The following is a 20,159-nucleotide window of genomic DNA, read 5'->3' as shown; positions in this document are numbered from 1 at the left end:
TAGGTTAAATGCATGCATAATGTGACCTTGTTTTTACTGGTTTTTTGTTTCAGCCTTCAGCCTCTGGGTTCCTCACCAAGGAACAGGGAACAAGCCCCAAGTCAGGGAAGGGGGCGCCTAAGGGAATTCCCTCCCTGCTGGTGTAGTTTGAACACTCTCTTAGGGCTCTCATAACATTCTTTTCCTAAGTTTGTTGTGCTATAAGTATAGTTGCTCAGAATATCTTTGCGTAATGAATCTCTACCAGTTTGACTTTTGTGTGAAAGGTTTTGCTGTCTTCAAATTAAGTTCTGTAAAGTTCTGGCCCTGGCAATTATTCCTAAATCCCCATTTTTCTCTGAGGAGCAAAGAACCACATTATCTCTTTGGGATGCAAGCCCAGCCCTTTGATGGGAAGAATCCTTGCCTGAGGCGGGAAGAGAGGAAATGGATCTCTTGGTACAGGGGCTTGAGACTTCCTATGTCTCACATTCGATCATCCCCAGAGTAGTAGAAGCATCTCAGTATATTAACAGAGTTGCTGTTAAATTTGCTCTATCAAAAAATCAAGTGGATTATATGGGTGCAATAGAAACCAGAGTCTCCCCTACACTCACCATGAATATTTATCCTTATAATGTACCTAGTCCCCCTAGACTCTACTCCCCCTACCAACCTTAGACACATCTTACACACCACATATTCCTTCAAGGGATACATTCTCTTTAGGTTTTTGATAAATTTATAATTTTATTAAGAAGCTCTTACTGCACAGGCTACTCTTCTGTGAACTGGTATTTTTTCTTCATGCTTACAGTACTGTTTATTTCTTTTCTTAATAACAACTCACATGAAAAAATACTCACCAGCTGTTATTGCTTGCAAAATTAAAAACACAAATAAAAAATAAGATAAACATCATGCAAACTGTAGTTTGGAGAAAAAAAGAGCATTGTCTCACCTACATTAAATCCCCTTCAAATAAACATCTAAATAAATGGAGGTTGTACTTGTACTGTGCCCCAAAAGAAATGTAAAAGTTTTCCTAAAATCAATACCAGGAAACAGTTCAAGAATGCAAAACCTTCTCCTAAGTGTGAAAGGGTGATTTACCTTGCAAATTCAACATTTTACTGTTAAAATCGAGCATCTGGCTTCTAAGTCTTCCATGTATTCTATCCCAAAGCTTAACAATGCAAACACTACATGTAACTTGCACTATTAAGTGCTCAGTAAATAAATAGTTGTTTGCTTTGAATATGGAATTCCATAGCTTTTTAATTCCCAACTCTATAACTTTCCTTATGCTGTTCAGATCTGGAATCCCTCTTTTACCTCCCCCTTCAACCCTGCTTGTGTTCTATTTTCATCTAGGAACAGTGTATAGAAATTTTACTTTATGTTAATATAGTTGTTTGTGTGTATTGCATAATCTGTGAAGTAGTGAAAATACATCTTAATATTTGTTAACCAGCTTTTTATACTAATCTATAAGTTGTGAGCTACAAAATGAACACTTGGAAAGCACTTTTTCAGCGCAAAAATCAGGGCTCCTATTGATTACATCTCCTCATAAATTCAATAAGAAAGTCATCCAGCAAGTGTATTGAGGATAAACACTTGTTTCTCTAAGAAAATGTATATCTTATAGAATAAAAGCACACATGTATTGATATATGTATTTTTGTCCATAGAATCTTTGGTAAGAGAAAAAGTTAAATATTACTTAATTGGAATTTATTGCAGCCCACTATATAATCAGCTCTTGCCAGAAAGAAGGAATAGAAGAAGCAGAAAATGAGATTCCTGCCCTTCAAGAGTTTACAAGCTTACTAAAGATAAGATAAGTAATTCACTTTAGGGAGTATTAAACAGGTCTGTCTGGAAAAAGTCCAGCCATCATTAATGTAACGAGAACAGTTTTCATGGCACCTATGCAGCCTGGCAGCCAAGGAGTTTGGACTGGAATGCACATGTGTGAACAATGACAACTTCACTGTATTAGTCAGTGGGGGCAGTGGATGCCATTGAATTAGCGTGTGTACTGTGTGAGCATTGCATTCAAAATGACTGAGCAAGTAGAGCAACAAATCCATCAAATTTTTTGCTAAGCTTGAACATTCCTCCATGGAAACTATTCAAAAGATTCAGAAGGCTTTCAGGGACAATGCAATGAGTACAGCACAAATAAAAGCATGGCACAAATGCTTGGTTCAAAGTTGGTCGGAATCTGTTGAAAGTGATCCACATTCTGAAAGACTTATAACAAGCAAAACACCTGAGAGTGTTGAACATGTACAGGCTGAAATCAACAAAAATCAGTGACTGACAGTGCAAGTACTAGAAGCTGATCTGAGGATTCCAAAAACTACTGTGTCCGAAATTTTGACTCAGGATCTTGGCATGAAACATATCATGGCAAAATTCATTTTGCAGCTTCTGCTACCAAAGAAGAAGGAACATCATGTTGCATTTGCTAATGACTTTATTCAAGCCACCATCAATCAACCATATTTCCTCAAGGAGGTCATAACTAGAGATAGATAAATGTTAGGTCTACGGCTACAATCCAGAAACAAAAGCCCAGCGGTTTCCATGGAAGTTGCCTGGTTCTCCGTGCCTGAAGAAGGTACAGCAAAGTCGCAGAAAGATCAAGTCAATGTTAACTGTGTTTTTGATTGGGAAGGTGTTGTCCATCATGAGTACACCCTTCCAGGCCAAACAATTAATAAGGAGTACTACCTCAATGTTCTTCATCATTTGAGATGCAGTACAATGAAAACAGCCACAGCTATGGACCACTGGTGAATGGCAGCTTCATCACAACAATGCGCCACCCGTGCATCAAGTCTCATGCAGAGTTTTTTGGCAAAACAGCAAATCCACAGGTGATGCAGTCCCTCTACAGACCAGATTTGGCACTCTGTGACTTTTGACTTTTCCCAAAACTAAAATCACCTTTGAAAGGAAAGAGATTTCAGACTGTTGATGAGCTTTAGGAAAATACAATGGAGCAGCTGATGGCAATGGCAACAAAGGATTTTGCAGAGTGTTTTGAACGGTGTAAGAGATGTAGGGATAATTGTGTGAGGTCCCAAGGTGCCTACTGAGAAGGGGACTGAGGCATCATTGTCCTATGTACAATGTTTTCTGTATCTTGTATCTTCTTCAATAAATGTCTCTATTTTTTATAGTACATGGGTGGATGCTTTCTGGACAGGATTTAACCATGGAGGATGACTGTGTAACATGCATTTGTGCTCTGAAACATCTCCCCTGAAAGAAGCATAAGAAACCACATTATGTATCATCTAAACCATGCCAATTTTGATAGTGAAAGGGGCCCTATTAATTACCGCAGGACAACAGGCATAGATGAGAACTATCTTGGAAAAATCTAGGGGGACGGTCACACAAAGCATGGAGTCAAGAGTGAGGGCATCACAGTGCTTACCACTGTCCAATGAGGTTTTCTCCTGCTCAGAACAATCTTTTAAAAAAACTCTCAAAGTATTTATCCATTAAGGCAGTCTAACGTGGAGAGAAAGGTGAAGGACAGGCGACCTAGGCTGGTAGAGATTGCTTTGTTTTTCTTTTCCATTCTCCTCCTGCTAATTACTGTTTCTCTTTTGAATGTTATGGTTCTTATATATCTGTGATTGCTAGTCATGCATGTTTGGGCCAAGATGTCTGTCCTGGGTTATGTCCTAGGTCTCTAAAACTTGACTGCCCATTCTGGTCCAATCAGAAAAGTGGATCAGAATTACCTAAAGCTGCTCCACCACCAGGGGGCATGGGCAAGGCAGTTGCTCTTAGAAGTGGACTGGCTGACCCCATCACTTTATTCACAGTGGGCAAAGGTATTGCACTTTATTTCAGCTACTCGGTCATAAACTCTGTGATCAACATCTTTGTATATCTTTCCAGCCTCATATCACAGTGTCCTTCATGAACCAAATGGTCAATAGCTTTTGGATGAATTAATAAGTAAATGAATGAGGTGGTAGTTATTGCTAGATTCAGAAGAATATAGCTAATGGGTAACAAGTGTTACTACCCTCCCCTACCTACAGAGAAATATATCCAAAGAGATGCCGAAGTCCTAGTTTATACATCATAGTTTGCTTCCCCAATGCACATTTTCTTTTCTGGAGAAATAAATCTCAAAATATTTAATGTAATTCAGTGAAAAATTTGGTTTCATATATAGAATCTCATTTTAACTTTAACAGCACATCTGTGCCTCCCTTCATTTAACAAAATCATCACTAAATATTTATTTACCAGCTACTATGTGCCAGTCACTAGAAGCTTGGGATACAGCAATAAGCAACCCTTCTAAAATATCAGCCCTTATGTATCTTTCAGTTGTTTATTCATTTGATAATCAAGTAACCAGAGCTTACACTGTGCAAGTCTCTGGTGGGTGACACATAATGATGAATGAGATGTGATCCCTGCCCTCCATAAAATGATACTATATCAGAGATGCCTGTAAAGAATACCAAGAGCTAATCTACAAGGGCGAGTGAAAGGACTCTCAGAGATTTATAAGTGATCTGTTGTGATGGGTGGAAGACAAGAACGTTTAAGTATAATAGGGGTTAAAGAAAGCTGTACCAAGAAAGTGGCATTCTCGTTGTATACTCACAAAACTACACTACATATATTAGTTACAAGGGGCTTTAAGTTTTTTTTTAATGCAAGAGAAAACTTTAATAACAATGAGAAAATCAATACACTTTTGAGGCATTCTAAATAAGCTTGTTTGGATATAAGCTTCTCAATGAAGCCATGTTCATTTCACTTTTCTAAATATCAATGTTAGTGCCTGGGCAGAATAATAATTTGCGAGTTAACACTTACTGAGCACATCCCAGTATCAAGCATGGCTCAATGTGCATTCCATATAATAGAACATTTTACAATCCTATCAGGTTAGCAACTACTATTATCCTCATGGTTATATTAGGAGAGTGAGTCACAGAGAAGCTAAGTAACTTGTCCAAATTCATACAGATAACAAGTGGAGAATTTAGCTGCAGTGTCTGAATTTTCCATCTGTATGCTGTATTGTCTCTCTGTTAATTTGATTAAAATAATTTATTCCAAACTATTAATGAACTATAATGCCTTTACCTTGTGAGAAAACATGAATGTGCAATACCATTTAATACCTCAACCTAAAGAAGTGACTGCTGTGTCATTTTATGGCACTTCATGTCATTGAGAGGAACATTTGGGGGGCAGGGATTTTTTGATGCCTTACAAATTGCCTATTTATCTCTAGATGTACTGTTGCATTGAAAAATTTAGAGGAAGCATGGATATGCTTCAGTGAAGGAAAGTAATGAGAAAGGGAGAAGTGGAATCTTGCGATAGTGACCTGAGGCCAGGCAAAGGTGGGTTTCGCTGTGGGGATCATTGGCTGCCAGAACACAACTGGGGTTCATTGGAGAAAAAGAAAAGGGACGCCAGAACAAAGGCATAAACTTTTTTCTATTTTATTTTTCAATTACAGTTTACAGTCAATATTATTTTGTGTTAGTTTCAGGTGTACAGTGCAACAGCATAAACTGTTTAAAGACGTCTGGAAAAGTGAGAGGGCAAATTTGAACAAATGATAATTTTGCCTAATGTCTACCCTGAATATATATCATTCATAAAACCCAGCAAATGTTTAAATGTTGCTTTTATAGCCCTCTGTTCTCTTATAAAAGTCAGCCAGTCCTCTATCAGTGAACAGTTAACACTTGGAAAACAAACTATTGTATCTTCAGGGGATTTCCACACAAAAAAAAAAAAAAAAAAAAGGTTTGTTGTTAGTGATGACGGTGGTGTTTTGTTTTTGTGGTTCTCCTATTTGGATTAAATTGAAACTGCTACATATAAATTATTTTAAATATCCAATTGACCTTGGATCTTAAGTGTCCCATGTAATAGTTTTGCTTATGTTAATAAAAAAAAACAGTCCCCAGATATAAGCTCTCCCTGCTCTGCATCCAACTGATTCTGACCATCTTTCACCATCCCTGTTCTCCAGCACAGACACCAGCTTGCCTGAGTTGAGAACATTTGACCCAACTTCTGACTCATCATCCCTACCTTCCTTTTCAGGTTGACAAAAATAATTTTAATAATAATTCTGTCAACCTAAACATTGTGGATTATTTTATAGGTTTCAAATTATTTTGCATATAATATTTCTTACATACACATACCCCTTCAGAATATAGGTATTATTAAAATCATCTCCATACTAAAGCTGGACCATAGAATGTTAGGATTAAGTGATTTATCCAAGGTCAAGCATATCACAAAAGAGTAAGAAGCATGACTCCATGGCTTAGGTTCAGCCTTCATGTAGGACCAAGCAAACAATGCTTCCCCCTTCCCTTTTCTCTTTCCCCATTTGGTACTACGATTAGTAAACTTCAGGACATCTTTTGTAAGATATACATACTTTGTGAGCATTGGGCAGTGTTTTTCTGGCTTGTCTTTTTTCCATTTGGAAGCCAAAAACTTGTTCTGCTCAAGATTGAAAAGAAAAATGCTCTTGACAATATGGCCGACTAAGAAAGGTTATGAAGTAAAACTCAACCAAAATAATATTTGAAATCTGTATCACCAGCCTTTAAAGTGCTTATGATTCCCTTCAGAACCTTTGTAAACATCTGAGTGGTTTTCAGCCCCTTTTCATCTCATGGGAAATGACTGGGGGCGTTTCGGTTGTAACTGGCAAGTAACTGGCAAGTAACTGGCGTGTAGAATGTGAACCCAGAAATGCTGAGCCTCCCGCAATGCACAGGATGGTCCCACAAGACACAAAGTGTAACTACCTAAAATTGCCAAGAGTAATCGCTATTGAGAAACACTGAAAATGAAACCTACTTCCATTCTGTTAAAAATTCAGATATATTGCCTTGACTGGTGTGGCTCAGTGGGTTGGGTGTCGTCCCACAAGCTGAAAGGTCACCAGTTAGATTCCAGTCAGGGCACAAGCCTGGGTTGCGGGCCAGTTGGGGCGTGTGTGAGAGGAAACTGATCAGCTTCTCTTGCACATTGATGTTTCTCTCCCTTTCTTTCTCCCTCCCTTCCCCTCTCTCTGTGAATAAATAAATAAATAAATAAAGTTTTAAAAAATCAGATGTAGTAAGTCACATTACTCTCTTATTTGGTTTTATTTTATTAGAAAAAAAATGAATAACCATTAAATGTACATTATGTCAGGAAGCTGTGCTTTAATGGGTGTCTCAAGCCTTGCCTTGATCACCCCATCACAGTGTATGTATACTTGGATTCTGTTGGAAAATCGATAACATCTCCCAGACGACCAGTTTTCCCATATTGGTATCTAGCTCTCCTCCTTTTCCTCATGCTCTTCCTCTTTACCTGGAGGTCTCAGACTCTTGAGAAATAAGCAGCAGTCCATGATATGCTCAAAAATCAAGACGTTTTATCAGACTGTATAATCTCTCTATATCCTGAGACTTTTCCTATCCAATCATAGATCAGGAGATGGAATGGCAAGCAGTAAAACCGTAATTTTTCCTTCTTTCTAGAGTGTAACAACACAGTTAGTTCTGGCTACACTTGCTGTAAGCTGTTCCTCTGCTGTGAATGGGTTTATTTTCTGCTCTGTTTCTTCTTTCCAACTGCTTTACATTTCATATTGGCTGGAGAGACTGCTGGTACAAAAGCAAAATTAGATTCAGGATTGCCTGTTTTTACACAGCCAGACTCTCTCTTTTGTCCCTCTTCCAGATGACCTTCTTTGATTTTTCGTGATGGCATTCTTTGTTTTTTCCTAATCTTTCCCCTTCTTTTGACCCCACAAGGAGTTGGATGAACTTTAAGATTATGCTCAAGATTAGATACCTGTGTTCTGGATTTTTATTGTACATATACCAAAGGTGAGGTTGCCCTCTGCTGGTGAAGCAATGTTCCAAGGATGGGGCCTCAATTCTTGGTCACACGAAAGTGACCTGGGGCTGGGGTGGAGCCGGAGACTGGTCTCTAGAAATGTTCCCTAGAAGAATATTCCAGAAGAAAACCTTCAAGAACAAACCCTAATAAAGCTTCTCAGGTTTACCAGGTTCCATCAATGCTCTTTAGAGTCAGGACAGCACATTAGTTAACTTGATGAGGGTCTCTGACATCAATTAGGCTCCCCCTAAGGGCTACACTGTTGGCTTCAGGCCAAATATATCATTGTTTTCTCATTACTTATAATTTCTTTGAGAAAAAGATATTAGTTCAGTCATCTGGAAATGGAAAGAATTCATTTCTAGGTTTTTCTTTTCTCATAAGATTAACAGGACATGATCACTAGAAACTGCCCCTACTGTCTGACAGGCTCACCACAGGGCCTAGACTATTACCATCCTTAAGGGCTCAAGTTCCATGTTGTATGCCTTTGGCATTTGACTGTCCTTAGGAATGGTACCAATGTCTCAATTTCCTACTTGTCTACCTTCACTGCCTAGCGTAGGCTCACACATTGTCACTCAGAACTCCTACAATGACTTCGTACCTCCAGGCTTCTTACTCTCAAATGCATCTTCTGAGAGGTGCCAAATTTCTCTCTCTAAATCACAGAACTACCCATGTACTTAAATTCCAACCTCCGTCATGACTTTTCCTTGCCTCCCTCTCCTACCTTAAATTCAGAAAGATGGCCTTAGTGGGGTTTCCCACTCTTTCTCCTCCTCCTAACCTCCGTATAGAGTGATTTCCTTGTAAACTCAACATTGTACTGTTAGAATCTCACATCTGGCTTCTAAATTCTTCCATGTGCTCTGTATCCAAGCTGTACTCTATGCCTACAATGCCCTTCTCAGTATTATTCTCCATCGGCTTGGCTAAATCCTGCTCAATATTTTAGGCTGAGCCGTGTGCTCATCTCCTCTATGTCTCCCTCCCTGAACACACTACTGATTCAGCTGTGTTAGTGCATATATCAATTATTTTACTTTATTCATTGTGATAGAATTATCTTTGTGCATGTTTGCCTCCACATTATACCTTAATGATAAGAGATCATTTATTCACCTTAGGCCCTCCATGTTTGTAAAGTAAATGAATTTGTGAAGTATGTAGATATGAGACTTTAAAAACATGTACCCAAGCCCCTTTCTATATCTATATGCTCTATCAGAACATACAAGAGAGATCCCCCACACCCTCTTCTTCATCCTGGAGAACAAGTGGGGTCCAGATATCAAAGGACAATGCTTAAAAAGGACCCATGCCTAAAAAGCAAAGTAGAGACACCCCTAGAATATTCCAAGTACTGTGAGAGGCTGTCACTGTCTGTGAAAGGTCCCTTAGAGGTCCTCCCTCAACATGGAATCCAGACAGCTGAGATTTTAAAACAAAAAGTTCCCATGTTACTCTCCCTGCCAAAAATCTGTCAATTGTGCCCCAGTCTCTACACAACAGAGTCCAAACTCATCTGCCTGGAATCCAAGGCCTGTAATAAAATGTCACGAATATGACTGTCTGGCCTTTCCTCCCTCTCTTCTTTTATACAAACACTTTGTCTCTCTCCTCAGATTCTGCATTAACGCTTTCCATCTTCGATGCCTTTCCATGTGCTATGTCTCTGGTAAAAAATTAATTAATTAATCTCTTTTCTGTATCATCACTTTAAAATTAATGCTAACCATTTTTCAGGTCTCAGCACTGATTCAGTCCATTAGACCCAAAAGTAATTATTTCCCCCTTTACAATTCTATACTCTGTATTTCTTAGTTACCACTATGTACTTAACATTTGCATAGTTCTTTGTCTATAAAAGGGCCTTATTTTTTGTTATTCTTTTCAAATATGGCTACCATATGAATAGTCAAAAATCGGCAGCTCATACACTTTTTCATCATGCCATGACTCCAAACCCTGCTTATTGTACAAGCATAAACAGTTGTTAATAAGTTTGAGAACCACATTTGTGGACTCCACACAGGAAAAAAATAATAATCAAAAATAAAATCAAAGCTCCATATGTAATGAGATGATCCCTATTCATCTAGGCTTCTTCAACCACACATACAAGCATATTTTCCTATAGAAATACTAGTACTTCTTTTGACATGGCCAGGAAAAGAAAAGTACATGGTGTCAGATTAATAAGCCTGACCAAGAAGAAGACTTGCCTGGTGGTGAGACAAGCATGGGATGGGGACAGGGAGAAAGAACTGCACATCAATATGCAATAATAATAAACTCCCCTGCTAGTACACCTGTGGTCAATAGTTTGTCAAGATATTATATCAGGGAAGTCCAACAAAAAATAATGGAGTTTCGTAAAAGAGGCACAGAAAAACGGTGGCAATATGTAAGCAACATAGAATTATGGTTAAGAAGCCAAAATTTGGTGACAAACATATTTACTTGAATCCTGACCCTACCACCGACTTTTTGAAAAATTGGCCTCCTCTATTTGAGGAGCCTCAGTTTCCTTATTTCATCTGTTGGTTTTAAGAATTCCATGAGATGTTAAATACTATATACATGGTAATCACACAGTAAATTTTAGCTGCTGTTATAAATATTAATAGTGATGCTATTACTGTTGTTGGCTGTTGTTTTCAATCGAGAATATTGAAACAGGCAATGTTTGAAACCAGACTAGTAGTGAAGGCAGGCACTGAACTTCAAAAAAAAAAACCCTCATTGATTCTTGAACAATCTTGCAAGAACAAGCATGGCTAGAACCCCAGTAACAGTCAAAACCAGAAAATAAAATCAAGACAACAACACAGTAACTAGATTTGACCTGCAAAAGGTAGAGGCTTGGTCTAGAAACCAAACTGTAACTTTTTCAATGCCCATCAACTGCTGAAATGACAGACCCGAAGCACTGTAGGGGCTCAGCCTCCGGATGGACATCAAATGACTCGGGGTATGGAGTGGGAGGAGAGGGTGACCAGGGCAAAGTATAAGCAAAAGCAGGTAGAAAGTACTGAACACTGGTTTAGTCTGGGTTCCCCAGAGAAACAGACCAATAGGAGATATAGATACATAGATATCTATATCTATCTATCTATCTATCTATCTATCTATCTATATGGAATTGGTTCATGCAGTTATGGAAGCTGAGAAGTTCTAAAATCTGTAGTTAGCAAACTGGAGACTCAGAAGAGCCAGGGACAGAGTTCCAGTCTAAGTCCAAAGGCCTGAGAACCTGGAGACCTGAGGGTATAAGTTCTGGCTCCAGTCTGAATCCAAAGGCAAGAGAGGACTGATGTCTTAGTTCAAAGACAATCAGAAAGCGAAATGTCCCTTACTCAGGCTTTCTGTTCTCTTTAGCCCTTCAACAGATGAGATAAGTCACATCCACACTGGAGACGGCAATGCGCTTTACACGGTCTATAGATTCAAATGTTATATCTCCCAGAAACAACCCGACAGAAACACCCAGATTAATATTTAATCAAATATATGAGCAAACCATAGCCTGGTTAAGGTGACATATAAAATGGACCATCACAAGCACCTAATACAGACCGGCTTTTCTGTGAGGCAGGTTAATGGTAGGCTTCTGAGACAGCACGGCTTCGAGAGCAGTGCTGTAAGTAGGGCCCGGGTGCTGATGGAGATGTTTCGTGTCATTTGGTATAGCAGCCACTGGCTGCATGTGGCTACAGAGCACTTGAAATGTGCCTTGTGTACCTGAGAAACTGAATTTTTAATTTTAATTTTAATTCCTTTAAATATAAATAGCCACATATGGCTAGTGATTGCCATATTGGACAACACAGGCCTAGGACCCAAATCTTGAGAAGGAGCAGCCAGATGAAAAATTGAAGGAATAAATCTGAGGCACAAGGAACCACATACACAAATGTTTCCAGGTAGGAAAATTCTTATTTGCTTTAGTAACTGAATAAGCCACACTCAACTGGAGGGTGAGGGAAAATGTGTTGATGAGAAAAACAAAGGCAGCCTATTAGGAGAATAGTGGGCCACAGTAGGAGCTTGGATGTTATTTGAGGTAATTTACATTTAAATTTTTTAAAAGATCATTGTGGCTGATTGCTGTGTGGAAAATATGAGAGCTGAAGAAAAGATGCTCTGTGTGTGTGTGTGTGTGTGTGTGTGTGTGTGTGTGTGTGTGTGTGTTAGCTTGAGTGAATTTGCATTTAGCTCTACTTCTGGTCAGAATACAAACTCTTTAATATTAGTATGTATTTGTATTCAAAAATAATATACACTTTGCATCAATATAAATTCATCTAAAATTAATAACATGGTACATGTGTGTTCTTGAGCTTTTTTAAGTACAGGAGAAAAGAAATAACCTCTTAAATCTGTTGATAATAAGGAAGGATTCTATAGTAACAACTATCCAATAGACATACTCTTAAGAAGTACCTATACCAGTTACATAAATGAAATAGCTGCATGCAAAGACGTAAGATTATTCTTAGACTCTTGGGAGAGGTTAATTTCCCATTGTAGAAAAAAGATCAGAAGGAACTTAAACAAATTGAAAAGACAATCATGAAACTGACTAGTGTCTAGAAAAGGGGACCCATGGAGAAAGACTAAAGCAAGTGAGTTTAATTAATTAACCTAGGAGAGAGAAGATCAATAAATTATTGTGCAGATATGTAGTTACCCCTCTTCAGAGAGTACTGTCTCCAAGTGTTGAATTAACACTGGAGAGAGCACTGAAACCTGCAGACTAGAGCTGCGGAAGATGCTATTTATGGCTATGAAACTCTGGAATCAGTGAGGAAAGCAAAGCACTGTCCTTCTGTGGGGATCTTTAAAACAGAATAGATTCTCATCAGTCTCATTTGAAAGGTTTAAGTGTGATCCTGCCTAAAGGCAAGGTGAGGAACGGAATGACTTTTCAAGGTCCCAGCCAGTCAGCCGGATGAGACCACAGAGCTGAGTGGGTGCTGTGATTTTCTTTTGTTTACCCATATCTTATTGTTTTACACCACCATGTGGCCACACTGAGTAAAATGTTGTAAATTTTTAATCTGTACATAGGCCTTGAGAAATGTCAATAGTATATTCACATACCCCTAGAACTACACAGTCTGTTTTGAAATATTCAGTGTGTGAAATCATCCAGCTTGAATATCCTTACACATCATGATCCTTTTATGGTATTAATTTAGAAGACAAAACTAGTACCTATCTTATTAATAATAACATCAAATTCTTTTAGTATGTATTTGCCATTCTAAAAGAATACAATTTGATTCACAACAAGCTCAGTTCATGACATAAAAATCTTTTATTTTAGATGCATATATATTTAAAAGCCAGATTCTGACCCTTTTATATTTAACAGATGTATTAAGTAAATCAAATGTGACTTCAGAAACAATTTTATAAAAGGAATTCAAATATAGTATCAAAAGAATAAGCTTCCTTTCAGGGGACTAATAATCACTGACACAAGACTGAAGACATGGTGCTAAGGTAATTATAGATACAACATATTAGGCTAATGTGCATCTTGGTACCTTTCCTAGTTAATTTATGTAATAAGTACATAAGCATCCATTAACATTCGTTCAGCTCTCATGTGACTTAGTGTTGCATCGGATTCTCTATTGGACAAATTAAACTGACAAAGTCCACCTGTCACTCCATTCCCATGCAGCTCCCACTACACAAGCATCTGCGAGAGGTGGACAGGGAGGTAGCCCTGGAGCCAGACTGCTGATGTCAGGGTTCCAATAAGCTATGTAACTCCGTAGGCCTCAGGTCCTTTGTAACAAGAACTTAATTTTTTAGTTTAAGTAAATAAATAAAACAATGTTTGGTCATTAAGTGAATAAATATTTATCATGTGACTTCCACTGTTCTGAGCACAAAAATCTCTGCGTTCAAGGAGTTTTCAATCCAATAAAGAGCTGATACTGCATATTTTAGGCCTGGCGGGCCATAGAGTCTCTTGTAACTATTCAACTCTGCCACTGTTGCACAAAATGCTGTCATAGACAGTACATAAATGATGCACAAATGAGTGAACATTGCTATGTTCCATTAAAACTTTATTTAAAAACACAGGTGGCATACCAGATTTGACCTACAGGCCACAGTTTGCCAATCCTTGCCTTAGAGGAAGATAGCAATGAACACTACAAAAATGAATAATAAAATACACACTGTGTGGAATGGTGATAAGTACTGTGGGTAAAGTAAAAAGCAAGAGTGTGTCGGGGTAGTCCTCCCTGCGAAAATAACACCCAATAAAGGCCTGAAGGAGGTAACCAGGAGTGTCAAGCAGTGTCTAGAGAAAGAACATTCTAGGACAGGCCTGATAAGTGCGAAATCCCAGAGGCCTAGAATGGTGTGCCTGTTCTTTTTGTGGAACAGCAAGGTGGACAGTTTGTCTGGATCAGAATAAGGAGGTAATGAGATCAGAGGAGCAACATGTGACGAAACGGAATAGGACACAAATACCATTTTAAAGACTAATTTCTACTCTAGTTGAGATAAGTAGCCTCTGCAGTTGAAGCAGAGCAGTGTCCTGCTCCAGCACACTGATTGTGATGAGATCATTCTGTCTTCTGCATTGAGAATAGACAGATAGGGAAGCAGGGAATCCAGTTTGAAGTCTGTTGGAATAGTCCAAGTGAGACCTGATGGACCAGATGGCAGTGCTGCAGGTGGCGAGGAGTGGCAGGATTCTGATATAGGTCAAAGGTAACCTGACCAGAATTCTATCTTAGATTGGATAGAAACATTACATTCACAGGAAATCTGAGCAAAAGAGAGAAGTCAATGAAGACTCGACGATTTTTTTTTTTTTTTTTTTTTTTTTGCTGAGAAATTGAATAGATAGAGAAGACAACTAGGGACTGGGAAGGGGAAGTAAGGAGGATCAGCATCTCAGGTATGGAAATATTAGGTATCTGTCAAAGGTTCAGAAACAGGCAAGTTAAATTCAATGAATCACTGAAGTGGTAGTAATTGGTAAAAATTTGTTGTGTACACACCAAAATGATAGTTTGCAAACTGCGAGCACTGAAACCAAAACTTGGAATGAGGCTCAGGAGTGTATTGTTATAAAGCAGCTGATATAGTGACAAAGCAGTGACTTTTTATTCTGCACAGTGATTGGTTATAATATTAGAATTTTTTAAATGATAAGGAATTGGTCAGTTGTTGCATCATATCAACCTTGAAAAACAGTTGAAGTTTCGCTTATGATTTCCAAAGGCACAAGCAAGACATGACCCACCATCAAGTTAGCCTTGCAAAATAAGCTAGATTAAGCTTTGTTTGTATGGCTAAGCTGGTTTGATCTGCTCAGGGAATTTTCAAGGTGGTGTCTGTTTTTGAATTTCACATATCTAAGCAGAGATGATGGGAAAGCATCCTCTGTAAGAGTCCAGAGATCCAAGAAGAGATTTAAACTCGGAATAAATAGAAGAGCAGTCAACCCACCAATGACACTTAAAACCCTGAAACCTGTGATATCGCTGGGGATTGAGCACAGAAAGAAAGTGAAAGGGTCCAAGCATTGTGCCCTGGGCACTCCAGAGGTAGGAATCCAGGGAGATGAGATACCAACACAGGAGGCTGAAAAGACAGGAGCTGCGGGAGCCGAGTGAGGAAGTGTACACAGGAGGCAGGAACAAGTGATTGCATCGTGTGCACTCGGAGTGCATGTAGAATGAAGACTGAGGATTTAACTGCTGCATTGTGCAGCATGGAAGCTTTGATAAGCATGGACAAGAGCAGTTTCAGTAAGGGGAAAGGAATGAGAACCTTGCTGAAGTGAGTTCAGGATAGAGAAATTAGAGATAAGGAGTGCACACAGCTTTCTCAGGGAGGTTTTTTGTTTATTTGTTTGTAGAAAAGGATAGAATTAAGATGGTAACTAGAAGGGAAGTAGATCAAGAGAAGTCTTAAGATGTTTTGTTTTACGGTGGTAAAAAGAACAGCATTTTGTGTGCTGGTAGAAAGGATCCAAGAAAAGAAGGCAAAAAAAAAAAAAGGAAGGAAGGAAGGAAAAAGGGGAGGGAGGGAAAGAGGAAAGGAGGGAGGAAGAAAGAGACAATGAGAAAGAAAGAAAGAGAGAGAGAGAAAGAAAGAAAGAGATAAAGAAGAAAGAAAAAGAAGAAAAGAAAGAAAGAAAGAAAGAAAGAAAGAAAGAAAGAAAGAAAGAAAGAAAGAAGGAAAGAAGGAAGGAAGGAAGGAAGGAAGGAAGGAAGGAAGGAAGGAAGGAAGGAAGGAAGGAAGGAAGGAAGGAAGGAGGAAGGAAGGAAGGAAGGAAGGAAGGAAGGAAGGAAGGAAGGAAGGAAGGAAGGAAGGAAGGAAGGAAAGAGAGGGAAGGAGGGAGGGAGGGAAGGAGGAAGGGAGGGAGGAAGAAGAGAGAGGGAGAGAGAGGAAGGAAGGGAGGAAGGAAGGAGACAGAGAGAGAGAATGTTACTGAAGCAGTTTCCATGGGTTTGCAAGCTAGGATGAGGTCTGGTGCAGAAGTGTGGGCGGGTTGGGTTCACATTCTGCTATGCAAAGAGCTTAACATGGTGCTTAGCATTTATTAATGCCTCAAAACTGACAGAAATTAAAACATCAACTGTCAATTTAAAAGGTTTGGCTAATATGATCATGCAGTTCCAGTGCAGCTACAACATTCTGTAGATTAATGAAAGTAAGTTGAATAGAATAATGACAATGAAACAAGAATATTTAGAAGCAGCACTGAATCACATTGAGGAGCATCCAGGATATTGGCCTAAAGTAAACAGAGATAGCTAAAGGAAAATAGGAAGAATGATAGGTCACTATTTACATTGACACATGAGGTGAGTCAGCCAGAACCAGGATCCCACAGGTACTAGACTCCTTGTAGATGCTCTGAGTTGATTATAAATTCAGCATAATTTAAAAAGGAAAAAAAAGGCCCACCTGCCTCTTTCCTCACAAATATTGCATGATATAGTGCTATTCCCATGCTCTTTCCATGTTCTTCCACTGATTTTTATACTGATTCATACAGGCTAAGCTGTAGGGCAGAGCTATGATAGAGAACCAGACACAGGAAGGTGGATGGTAAGGGTGTGACTCCCATTTCCATCAGGAAGAAAACAGGCTTGAAACAACTATAGTCTAAACTGTGTTTCTAATATGAACACAGTTTTCTGCCAGGTATTGAAAGAAATAATGATACTTAAGAAAAACACCTCCACAAACGCATAGCTTTATGAAACTATGTTTCATTATTTAATACCGGTAGATTTTTTTCTTTTTTGTCTTTTTATGACATTTATTGGGGTGACATTGGTTAATAAGATTAGGTGGGTTTCAAGTGTACATTTCTATGGTACATGATCATCATATTGCGTTGTATATCGCCTACCCAACAACAAATCACCTTCTGTCACCATATATTTGACTTTCTTTACCCTTCACTATTGCTCCATCCCCTTCCCTCTGTTAACCACCATACTGCTGTCTGTGTCTATAGGTTTTTGTTTGTTTTTCCTTTGTGTTTATTTGCTACTTTGAGTTCTATATCCCACATATGAGTGAAATCATCATTTTTAACTTTTTCTGTCTGACTTATTTCTTAGCATGATATTCTCGGGGTCCACTCATGTTTGTTACGAATGGCAGTATTTCATCTTTTCTTATGGCTGAGTAGTATTCCACTGTATATACATACCACATCTTCTTTACCCAATCTGCTACTGAAGAACATTCCAGCTGTTTCCAGGTCTTGGCCACTGAGACTAATGCTATCAAACACATAGGGGTGCATATGTCTTTGCAAATAAAAATGCTTTTGAGTAGATACCCAGAAGAGTAGTTGCTGGATCATATGGTAACTCTATTCTTAATTTTTTGAGGAAACTCCATAACTTACCATTTTACTGTTATAATAATTGTGCTTCACTGAGAACAGGTAACAAATTTCAATGGAACTTAATTCCTCACTCATTTCCTTTCTCTTTTTTTTTTTCAATTACAGTTTACATTCAACATTATGCTGTACTCGTTTCAGGTGTGGAGCATAGTGGTTAGACAATCGTATATTTGCCAGCATATCCCCGCCCACACCCCCGCCCCCGGATATTCCAGGACCCATCTGATATCATACACGGTTATTAGAATATTATTGACTATATTCCTTATGCTAGGCTTTACATCCCTGTAACTATTTTGTAACTGCCAGTTTGTGCTTCTCAATCCCTTCACCTTTTTTACCCAGTCTCAATTTAAATTTGAAGAGGTGTTCCTTTGGAAAAAGACTTGAGCTGCCAAATGTAATAAAATCATACTTAAGAACGTAGCAATTTAACAACACATCATTACAGAAAAAGTAAATTTCAGAAAATAATAATAAAAATATTAAAAAGTCTAAATGTACATTTGTAAACTCAAAACCAAAGCACCAGAAGCATTAAAAATGCAGGCAATCCCTAGAAACTCACGCTGGTGGTTTTTCCTTTTCTTTCACAATTGTTCCAATGCGAGCATGACACTCACTATCATAAAAGAAACTATCAATTTAGCTTTTACTTAACTCAAGCCACTGGGTCGATGAGCCAGGATATCTTTTACTTTTCTTAAAATGTTTCAAAATTGTAAAGCTTCTTTCCTGAACTCTGAACAGTAATTTAGGTACAATGCGTACATTGTCTCAGAAGAGAAAACAGGAGACTGAAATATTTAAGGGCCTGTGGCTGGGAGGTATAGAAGTTGGTTTCTGACAATTGGCTCACAATTACACCAAGGCTTGCCACCAGTTGCTCAACATAGTAATTTGTTTATCTTAGAGTTAGACAAACTCTGCCAAATCTGGCCCTGCATATGTTTTTGGAAATAAAGTCTTACTGGAACACAGCACCATTCATATGTTTACAGCTGCTTCTGAAAGACAAAGCTGAGTTGTTAGGAGATCACATGGCTTGCAAAGCCTGAAATATTTATTATCTGCCCCTTTACAGGAAACATTTGCCCACCTCTGTTTATCTAATGGCTGCCATCCTGTTAAACAATGTTTGTTGAGCCACATTCAGCATTCAAGGGAAGGAGGAATCAGAATGCAGTCAGTAGTTCACCTAAGAGCACCCAACTCCTGTAAACACAGTGTATGCTGTGCTTGAAAGTGAGGTTTTTCATTGATTGATTTTTTCATGAAGATTTTTTTACAAATTTTCTCAATGCAAAATTTATTAAATGGATTTCTGTTAGGTAACAGGTGCCTACATATCAAGGAGGCTTTCATGTTAGGTAGTCATGGGAAGAAAAATTTTCCATGTGTTTCTATCACAATTCAAATGTTTGAAATTCACTTTGCCACTCTCTCGTCTATGATTTTTATAGCTTGTTTGCTACCCCATACATATCCACACAGCATCAAAACCTCCTAGCTCCCTTTATCTTATTAAAGTAGAGCTTTGAAAATATAAAAGGATTATTAAAAGATTAGTTATTCTTAAATTATTGTCATTTATTTTGAAATGTCAATGGACGGCTTCTTTCCAATACTGCATATGTGAAAAGAAAAATACTGAACTGAACAATCCGCCAAATGGTTTTTTTCCCATTGTTAATTTTTAAAGTCTCAATTTTTCTCTGTTCTGAGCAAGAATCTAAACATTTTAATTCTTTCTACATAGTACCATAGTGAGTTTATAGCTGCTGTGCCTTATACAACCTACATTTAGGGAAAGAAAATTTCTAATTCAATTTAGAATAATGTCAAGAAACAACACATATCTGCGGGCAAAGATAAGAAAAACATTCAGGGGTATGCAGTGATAGCTCTACTTATATAAATAAACTTTTGGTACTAGTGATTAGGTACACAGGATTATTATATGTTTAATTGGTTAACGTGACAATTTGGAATTACTTCTAGTCACATTTAATTGGATTTGGAATCTCTGGAGAAAAGAAATAGAGAGGCCTAGCAGAGAAACAATCATAAAAATAAACTGTTTTTTCAAAGGATGCTAAGCAATGAATTAATATCCATTGCACAATAGTTTCTAATATCCCCTCAGCTTAATAAGACTAATGTAGTGGTTGTACATACTAGACACTAAGACCAATTCAATTAAACACAAAGTATTTGGGGAGAGAAGTGTTTGTAGAATTGAAATTTTTTTTATTTTCCATTTTAAGGAGGCTAATTTAATCAGAGGTGAATGATCTTTAACTCAGGTAAAGCCTGAGATGTGCTTAAATGTTACCAG

The 20,159-nt window shown here is 38.2% G+C and overlaps 1 protein-coding gene across 1 annotated transcript in view; it reads left to right on the top strand.

Annotated features, from left to right (window-relative positions):
* Positions 1-20,159, top strand: part of SPATA16 (spermatogenesis associated 16) — a 182,005-nt gene that overhangs the window by 91,444 nt on the left and 70,402 nt on the right. The window lies entirely within an intron of this gene.

This window comes from Pteronotus mesoamericanus, unplaced genomic scaffold (assembly GCF_021234165.1).
Source record: "Pteronotus mesoamericanus isolate MK-2021 breed Mesoamerican mustached bat unplaced genomic scaffold, CSHL_Meso_final contig_116, whole genome shotgun sequence".
In the NCBI taxonomy this organism is placed as follows: Eukaryota; Metazoa; Chordata; class Mammalia; order Chiroptera; family Mormoopidae; genus Pteronotus; species Pteronotus mesoamericanus.
The sequence above is the reverse complement of the archived record's forward strand: the minus strand, read 5'-3'. Positions and strand labels throughout refer to the sequence as shown.